Genomic DNA, 8,966 nt, shown 5'->3' with positions numbered 1-8,966 from the left:
GAAGACAGAAATTGGTAAAATAGTCATAAAGCTGCATGTTTTACAGGGACCATCGTATTAAATTTCATGTGGCATTTGAGCCAACGGGGAAAATGCACTTATGATGCGAGTATAAAACTTGGTTAAAAAATAAGGAAAAATGTCTTGCCCTTAAAACTTTTGTGAAAAATATATGCTTCCAAATAATAAATGGAGCTGTTGAGGTCACATGTCTTTTGTATGTCTTCTTCAGTGTTCTATTTTACAGAGCCCACAACTGTTATCTTAAAAAAAAAACAAAAAACTTAAAAGATAAGTATGGGAAAGAACTGAGTCGAAAAAATATAGCAACTGTATTGTTCCCCATATTTTGACAAAGAGATAAACTCTGCAATGACTGAGTGTGAGACTATATTGATTAAAAAAAATTGCAGCTGGTCTTATCATGTTTAAATAAATGTTAGTAGCACTGACTTTTATAAACAAATTTATTGCTGAGAATATCCATCCATCTGGATACTTTTTTTAATCTTTAAATAGTTGATATTTTCTTCAATTAAAATCAAGGTAAATGAACGTATTATTGGGTTTGATTTCAGAGCTGTAATTCAGTCCTGTATTTCATATCCAGAAGAGCAACTAGACTAAGTTAATATTATTCCCATGGCCAAGTAGCATTAGGATATTTTTGTAAGTGTCAGAGTGAAATCTTAGCATTTACTGTTCTTGTTTTTCAGTTGCTAAGTCATGTCAGACTCTTTGCGAACCCCTGAACTGTAGCCTGCTAGGCTCCTTTGTCCATGGGGTTTTCCAGGCAAGAATACTAGAGTGGGTTGCTCTTTCCTCCTTCAGGGTATCTTCCCTGACCAGGGATAGAATCTACATCTCCTACATTGGCAGGCAAATTCTTTACCATTTAGCTACCAGGGAAGCCCAGCATTTGCTAGAAATACCCAAATAAGATTGCCAAACATCATTAGTGTCAGGTAGTACAAGAATGAGACAACATTATCCTTTAAAATTCATTTCTCCCTAGTGTGTGTCATATAAGCAACATAATAGGTCAACAGGTGGAAGTGATGTTCAGCCTTTCTTGATTGATAGGATGATGTGCTTCCTGAGTACTCAAAGTAATTTTTAAAGTTTTTAGTTTGAAGTAAGTTTAGACTTACAGAAAAGTCAGCTATTCCAAATGTTAATGTCTCATGAAAACTAAGAGATTAACATTGGTGTAATCCTACTGAATAAACTGCAGACTATTCACATTTCATTATTTTGTTTTAATTAAAATTATTTTTCATTTGTTTTTCAAGGATCCAATTCAGGATCCCACAGCACAGTAGTGTAACGTCTTTTGCACGTGCTCAATCACTCAGTCGTGTCTGACCCTTTGTAATCCCATGGTCTGTAGCCTTCCCAGCTCCTTTGTCCAGGGCATTATTCTAGGCAAGAATATTGGAGTAGGCTGCGATTTCCTTCTCCAGGTGATTTTCCTGACCGAGGAATTGAACCCCTGTCTCCTCCATCTCCTGGCAGGAAGGCATTCTCTTCCACTGAGCCATTGGGAAAACCCCTGCAAATCTTAGCCTCCTGTAACGTGTGACAGTTCCATAGTCTTTCCCTGGAGAAAGAAATGGCAACCCACTCCAGTATCTTGCCTGGAAAATCCCATGGACAGAGCAGTCTGGTAGGCTACAGTCCATGGGGTCGCAAATAGTCGGACATGACTGAGTGACTTCACTTTCTTTTTCCTTTATGGGGTATTTAAGTTAGTTTTTCAAAGTACATTTATTTCCATTAACAACCAATCATTATGAATGACTCCTGAGAGGTAGACAGGGCAATGAATCGTAATTGTTTTTCCATATGAGGAAGATGAATCCTAAAGTAGTCAGGAAACATGCAGTGTATTTCAGTAACTGTAGAACTAACAGTAACCATTTGCTTCCAGGGCATGTGATGTTGCAACTTACAATATGAAATCTGCATTTGGTCTTCATCCACTTTCTGGCAGAGAGCTTCTAAAACCCTTGAAATTTCTTAAATAATGAGAGAGATAAATGTGTGTTTTGTTACATTACTGAAGTGGCTTTTGGAATGTGCCTAGTTCACCTAAGAATGGGGGCTGGTCACCAAAGAAACCCACTCTGTGATTTGTTTTTAATTAGTTGTTTTATTTATTTATTTGGCTCTCTGGGTCTTAGTTGTGGTATGTGGGATATAATTCCCTGACCAGGGATTCAGGCCCCCTGCATTGGGAGCTTGAAGTCTTAGCTACTGAACTGCCAGGGAAGTCCCCAGTTTTATGATTTTAGTCTCATGCCTCCTGACTGTTGGAAAGGGGAGAGGGGCTGGATCAATGTCAGTGGCCAATGACTTAAGCAATTGTGCCAATGTAATGAAGCCTCTGCAAAAACCCCAAAGGACAGATTTTGAAGAGCTTCTAGGTTGGTGAACACTTGGGAGATTTGGGGACAATGACAAGCTTGGAGAGGACAAGGAAGCTCTTGGAAGGTAGTGTCAGAAATGAATTCTCAGATCCCCAGGGGAGTATTGCTTGTTGGTGTGGAGAAGCACCCCTTACACACACACACACACACACACACACACACACACACACAGACACTCACACACACACGAATTGGTTACCAGAACACCAATTCTCAACACAAAATATTCTGGCTTTTTGTACACAAAGTCAAAATATGATAGACTCCTCTTCTTTTTCTCAGAACAAATAACAATCTTCCTTTTTGAAGGGCAGAAAAATCCATAAAGTTAATACCTCTACAGTTTTAATAAAAAGATGTGTGTGTGTATGGTTGGGAAAATACAAGAAGAGTTAAAGATAATCTAAGAATCTTTTGTGAACCTGCATACTCCCTCTTCCTCCAGAAACTTTAGACAAAACTGGAAGAAGTTCAAATGGTTTGGACTGCCTTCCCCCACCTCTTTTTCTTTTTTTTTTTAATTTGCCTTTTTTTTCTCTGGGATACTCTGGCCAAAGACTAACAAGCAGTGAAATGGCAAAAGGCAGGCAGCAGGCAGGAAGAGTAGAAGCAAATGGCTGGGATAAAACACAAACTGTGATTAGGCTCTGAATAATCAGGAGTTGCATTGTAGCTTGTTATACATATTCCATGGTCATAATTTGATATTTGCAACAAAAAGGAAAAGAAGAATCCTCTTTTAAAAAAACAACAAGTTCATGTTGACTGAGTAAGTCTGCCTAGCTTTTTCACTCAAAATAATACCTGTTTACCTTTCTGATCCTCTCCATGGGGTCTAGTTATTTGCACTTAGCATATTTGAGGGAACTGAGGAGTGATTCACATTATCATTTTAATGGTACATGGATTCTTTCATTATGTAGTTGGTTCACATACATCAACATTTTAAATTTTGGACATTCTAAAATACATTTGGCAAACTGCTAAGGAGAAAACCGTCTGTGAGCCTGTAGGAACTAAAACCTGGTACATGTCTGAACAAATGCAAAAGTCCCATTTGTGCTGTTCAGCTTTATAAGTTATGTAGCTTTATGTGACCCTTTAAAAATTTTTTTCAAGTGGTTTTGAAATATCATTAAAAGGTGATCAGTGATAATTGTCTTAATGATAGTGCTCACATGGAAAAAAAATATTGCTCAGTAGAACCCTTTTCTAACCTATGATATGATTTTTTTTTTACAGAAAGCAAGACATTTGAAAGTTACTTATTAAAGGCCAAATGAAAACACTACTTGCAAAGGGACTTTTAATTTCATAATGATTCAGATTTTTGATCATAAAATAAGACCCAAGACCAGCTCTTAATTATTTATAGATTGATTCTGCCATTTGTGTTATCCAGTTTCCTTACTTTGGCTAAGAGGGCAGAAATAGGTGGAGAAGCTGAAATAAATCAGCTCCTTTATATTTTATCATCAGTCGTAAAAAGTCTGGTGTGATATAAAGTTTTAGAATTATCTATGCCATTTGACCCATTATTATGGATAAGTGAAAGCATGCCATAATTGAGAAGAGGAAAAAAAACACTTAATGAATAATTGTTCCAGACACAATGCTAGGCTTTTTGAATATATCACCTAGTGTTCATAGCAATCCTGTATAGTATTTATGATCATCATCTTTTACAGAGGTAGAAATTAATGCTCAGATAGCTGAAATCACTTACCAACTCAAATGGATAGAAAGTGGCAAGGCTGGGCTTAAAATGGCCCTGGTTTTCCTTACAATTCATGTGCTTTTCTACAGAATGGGTCACTTGTACTATGACTATTCCTTGATGCAAGCTATGTAAATTAAACTGTTTTCTTCCCATGGATGCAAATTGGGAATGTGGGCTAATTTTAATATCACACAATGAAGAATAATCGCTACCCTTTCCTAGGATCCCTATGTAAAGGTATTTAGAAAATGCATTCCACTCCATGAATGTCACTGTTTTGTAACCTCTATGGAAAAACTACTGAAAGTCTGTGGGACTGGAAAGCAATACATATTTTTTGTACAACAATATGGGAAAAAATTCTCATGTCCCTGAGGCCCAGCAAATGTATATTTTTGTGGTTATCAGAAATTAACATACAAAGATACTCATCTTAATGATATTTATAACAGTGTAAAATTGTAAATGAAGCAGATGCTCAGTAGCTTGAAAAAAGAGTAAATATTCTATAAAATCATACATACTTTTGATATATTTTACAGTCATTAAAAATACATTTCAGAGAATATTTAGTAACAAGGAGAAAAGTCTAACTATGATTTTCAGGTGCTGTATAAATACGCATCAAATGAATAAATGGAAGAGTAAGTTCAAGTTAGTGCACATCATGAGAATTAACATTTTCTGAATTAGATATCATAAAGGCATATTATTTTTCTTTTCGCTTAAGGTAAATGTTTTTTGCAGTAGAACACACACACTGTACAAATCATTAATGGCTCAATGAATTCTTACAACTCAATTCTTATGAAAGGAAACATTCATATGAGCACAACACAGTCAAGAAACACAGTAATAGCAGTGGCCCCAGAAGCCTCCGGAATGCCCCGCCATATCATTGCCCCCAACCCCAAATGTAGCCACTGCATTCTAGATATAATTACATATTTCTAAACCTCCGAAGTGAAAGTCACTCAGTCGTGTCCAACTCTTTGTAACCCCATGGACTATACAGTCCATGGAATTCTCCAGGCCAGAATACTGGAGTGGGTAGCCTTTCTCTTCTCCAGGGGATCTTCCCAACCCAGTAATTGAACTCAAATCTCCCACATTGATGGCGGATTCTTAACCAGCTGAGCCACAAGGGAACCTCCTTAACCTCCAAACTTGCCTATATTTGAATTTTGTATAAAAGAGTCATCTATTGGGTATTCTTCTGTCTAGGAAATTTTGCTCAGCATTATGCTTATGAAATTCACCAATATGGTTGTATATAGCAATAGTTTATACATTATCAAAGCTGTTTATTATTCTCTTGTGTATTTGAATGTCTGTGTATCTGGTTACTCTAGTACATGCCTTTGGGCGTACATGTATATGCATTTCTGATATACCTGAAAATGAGCCTATGGGGCCATGTGGTGGGTGTATTCAGCTAGACACCACCAGTTAGTTTTCCAAAGTAGCTATACCAATGGGCAGATGCCATCAGCAGAGTGTGAGAGCTCCAGTTTTACAAAGCTCATCATTACTTTGAATTATCAGCGGTTTCTAATTGTAGCTACTCTGAAGGATATACAGTGGAATTTCACTGTGGTATTAATTTATATTTCTCAGATGAATAATTAATTTTTTGGATGATTATTCGTCATCTTGATGTTTACATTTGTGAAGTGTCCATTCAACCTACTTGCCCATTTTTCTGTTTTTGTCTTTTTTTTTTTTAATGAATACAGGTATTACTTTGATGAACTGAATTCAGGATATATGTTAGATATGTGTATTTCAGATATATTCTTCTATCATATTGCTTATATTTTTGCTCTCTTAATGGTGGCTTTACATACAATGAACTTGTTATTTTTAACACAGTCCAATTTATTCATCTTTTCCTTTACAGTTGGGCTTTTTGTTTCCTATGGAGAAAAGCTGAGCAATATAGTATCCTATGTTAAGTTGTAGAGGCTTTATTATTTTTCACAATAGGTATATGAATCAGGCTTCATATTTTAATATTTTCACTTTGACTTAGCACCAATAATTGGAAAGATAATTCTTTTCAACTACATGGTTGTATATAGGCTCTATTACCTGTTTTATAAATCAAGACACTGTGTATATGTGGATATGTTTATGAATATTTTCTGGTCTCTGTATTTTGTCCTATAGCCTGTGTGTCTGTCTTTGGAGTAATACTACAATTTCTACTACTGAAGGTGTATAGTCTGCTTGCTCATAGGAAGTTCAAGACTTTCATAATTATTCTAGATTATCTTATTATCTCTGGCTCTTTATGTTTCTGTTGAGTATAAATATGATTTTTTTAATTTTTATGCTATTAATAAGGTGTATTGCACTGAAAGATATAAGCATCTGAATGCAGAGTTCCAAAGAATAGCAAGAAGAGATAAGAAAGCCTTCCTCAGCGATCAATACAAAGAAATAGAGGAAAACAACAGAATGGAAAAGACTAGAGATCTCTTCAAGAAAATTAGAGATACCAAGGGAACATTTCATGCAAAGATGGGCTCGATAAAGGACAGAAATGGTATGGACCTAACAGAAGCAGAAGATATTAAGAAGAGGTGGCAAGAAGACACAGAAGATCTGTGCAAAAAAGATCTTCATGACCCAGATAATCATGATGGTGTGATCACTCACCTAGAGCCAGACATCCTGGAATGTGAAGTCAAATGGGCCTTAGAAAGCATCACCACGAGCAAAGCTAGTGGAGGTGATGGAATTCCAGTTGAGCTATTTCAAATCCTGAAAGATGATGCTGTGAAAGTGCTGCACTCAATATGCCAGCAAATTTGGAAAACTCAGCAGTGGCCACAGGACTGGAAAAGGTCCGTTTTCATTCCAATCCCAAAGAAAGGCAATGCCAAAGAATGCTCAAACTACCACACAATTGCACTCATCTCACACTCTAGTAAAGTAATGCTCAAAATTCTCCAAGCCGGGCTTCAGCAATACATGAACCATGAACTTCCAGATGTTCAAGCTGGTTTTAGAAAAGGCAGAGGAACCAGAAATCAAATTGCCAACATCCGCTGGATCATGGAAAAAGCAAGAGAGTTCCAGAAAAACATCTATTTCTGCTTTATTGACTATGCCAAAGCCTTTGACTGTGTGGATCACAATAAACTGTGGAAAATTCTGAAAGAGATGGGCGTACCAGACCACCTGACCTGCCTGTTAAGAAACCTATATGCAGGTCAGGAAGCAACAGTTAGAACTGGACATGGAACAACAGACTGGTTCCAAAGGAGTACGTCAAGGCTGTATATTGTCCCCCTGCTTATTTAACTTCTATGCAGAGTACATCATGAGAAATGCTGGGCTGGAAGAAGCACAAGCTGGAATCAAGATTGCCGGGACAAATATCAATAACCTTAGATATGCAGATGACACCACCCTTAAGGCAGAAAGTAGAGAAGAACTAAAGAGCCTCTTGATGAAAGTGAAAGAGAAGAGTGAAAATTTGGCTTAAAGCTCAACATTCAGAAAACAAAGATCATGGCATCTGGTCCCATCACTTCATGGGAAATAGATGGGGAAACAGTGGCAGACTTTTTTTGGGGGGCTCCAAAATCACTGCAGATGGTGACTGCAGCCATGAAATTAAAAGGCTCTTACTCCTTGGAAGGAAAGTTATGACCAACCTAGATAGCATATTCAAAGCAGAGACATTACTTTGCCAACAAAGGTCCATCTAGTCAAGGCTATGGTTTTTCCTGTGGTCATGTATGGATGTGAGAGTTGGACTGTGAAGAAGGCTGAGCGCCGAAGAATTGATGCTTTTGAACTGTGGTGTTGGAGAAGACTCTTGAGAGTCCCTTGGACTACAAGGAGATCCAACCAGTCCATTCTAAAGGAGATTAGTTCTGAGTGTTCTTTGGAAGGACTGATGCTGAAGCTGAAACTCCAGTACTTTGGCCACCTCATTGAAGAGTTGACTCATTGGAAAAGACTGTGATGCTGGGAGGGATTGGGGGCAGGAGGAGAAGGGGATGACAGAGAATGAGATGGCTGGATGGCATCACTGACTTGATGGATGTGAGTCTGAGTGAACTCTAGGAGTTTGTGATGGACAGGGAGGCCTGGTGTGCTGCTATTCATGGGGTCGCAGAGTCAACATGACTGAGCGACTGAACTGAACTGAATACAGAAATATGCTATTTCTTCTTATGTTCATTTTTTAAGTTGTACTTTTCAAGCAATTTTCCTTTTCACCTAAAATTTCAAATTTATTGGCAAATTTTAGTCATAAGCCCTTGATTATACTTTTAGTATCTATAAATTTATACTATATTCTTTTTTACTCTCAACATTTTTAAAAATGTCTAGTTCAGGGTTAAACAATTATATTATTTTTCCCCCAAAGCCAAACTTTGACTTTTGTATTGGTTTCCTATTGCCATGTAACAAAGTACTACAAACTTTGTGGCTTAAGACAACACGACAGTATTCTCTTACAGTTCTGGAAGCCACAAATCCAAAATCAGTTTCACTGGGCCCGAATGAATGGTTTCAGTTAGTCTGCACTCACTCTGGAGGTTGTAGGGGATAATCCATTACCTTGCCTTTTCCAGTTCCTAGAGTTGTGGTAGTGCCTTTCCTCTATCTTCATAGCCCAAGAATATCATCTTGGTTTCAGTTGTCTCATCACCTTCTATCTCTGTAGTCAGATATTTCTTTGCCTTCCTCTTATGAAACACTTGTGATTACATACAGGGTTTACCCAAATAATTGAGAATAATCTGCCATTCTTAAGATCCTTAATTTTGTCACCTCTACAGTTCCTTTTGTCGCAT

Source organism: Bubalus kerabau, chromosome 11 (genome assembly GCF_029407905.1).
Source record: "Bubalus kerabau isolate K-KA32 ecotype Philippines breed swamp buffalo chromosome 11, PCC_UOA_SB_1v2, whole genome shotgun sequence".
Lineage (NCBI taxonomy): Eukaryota > Metazoa > Chordata > Mammalia > Artiodactyla > Bovidae > Bubalus > Bubalus kerabau.
This window is presented reverse-complemented; position numbering follows the sequence as displayed.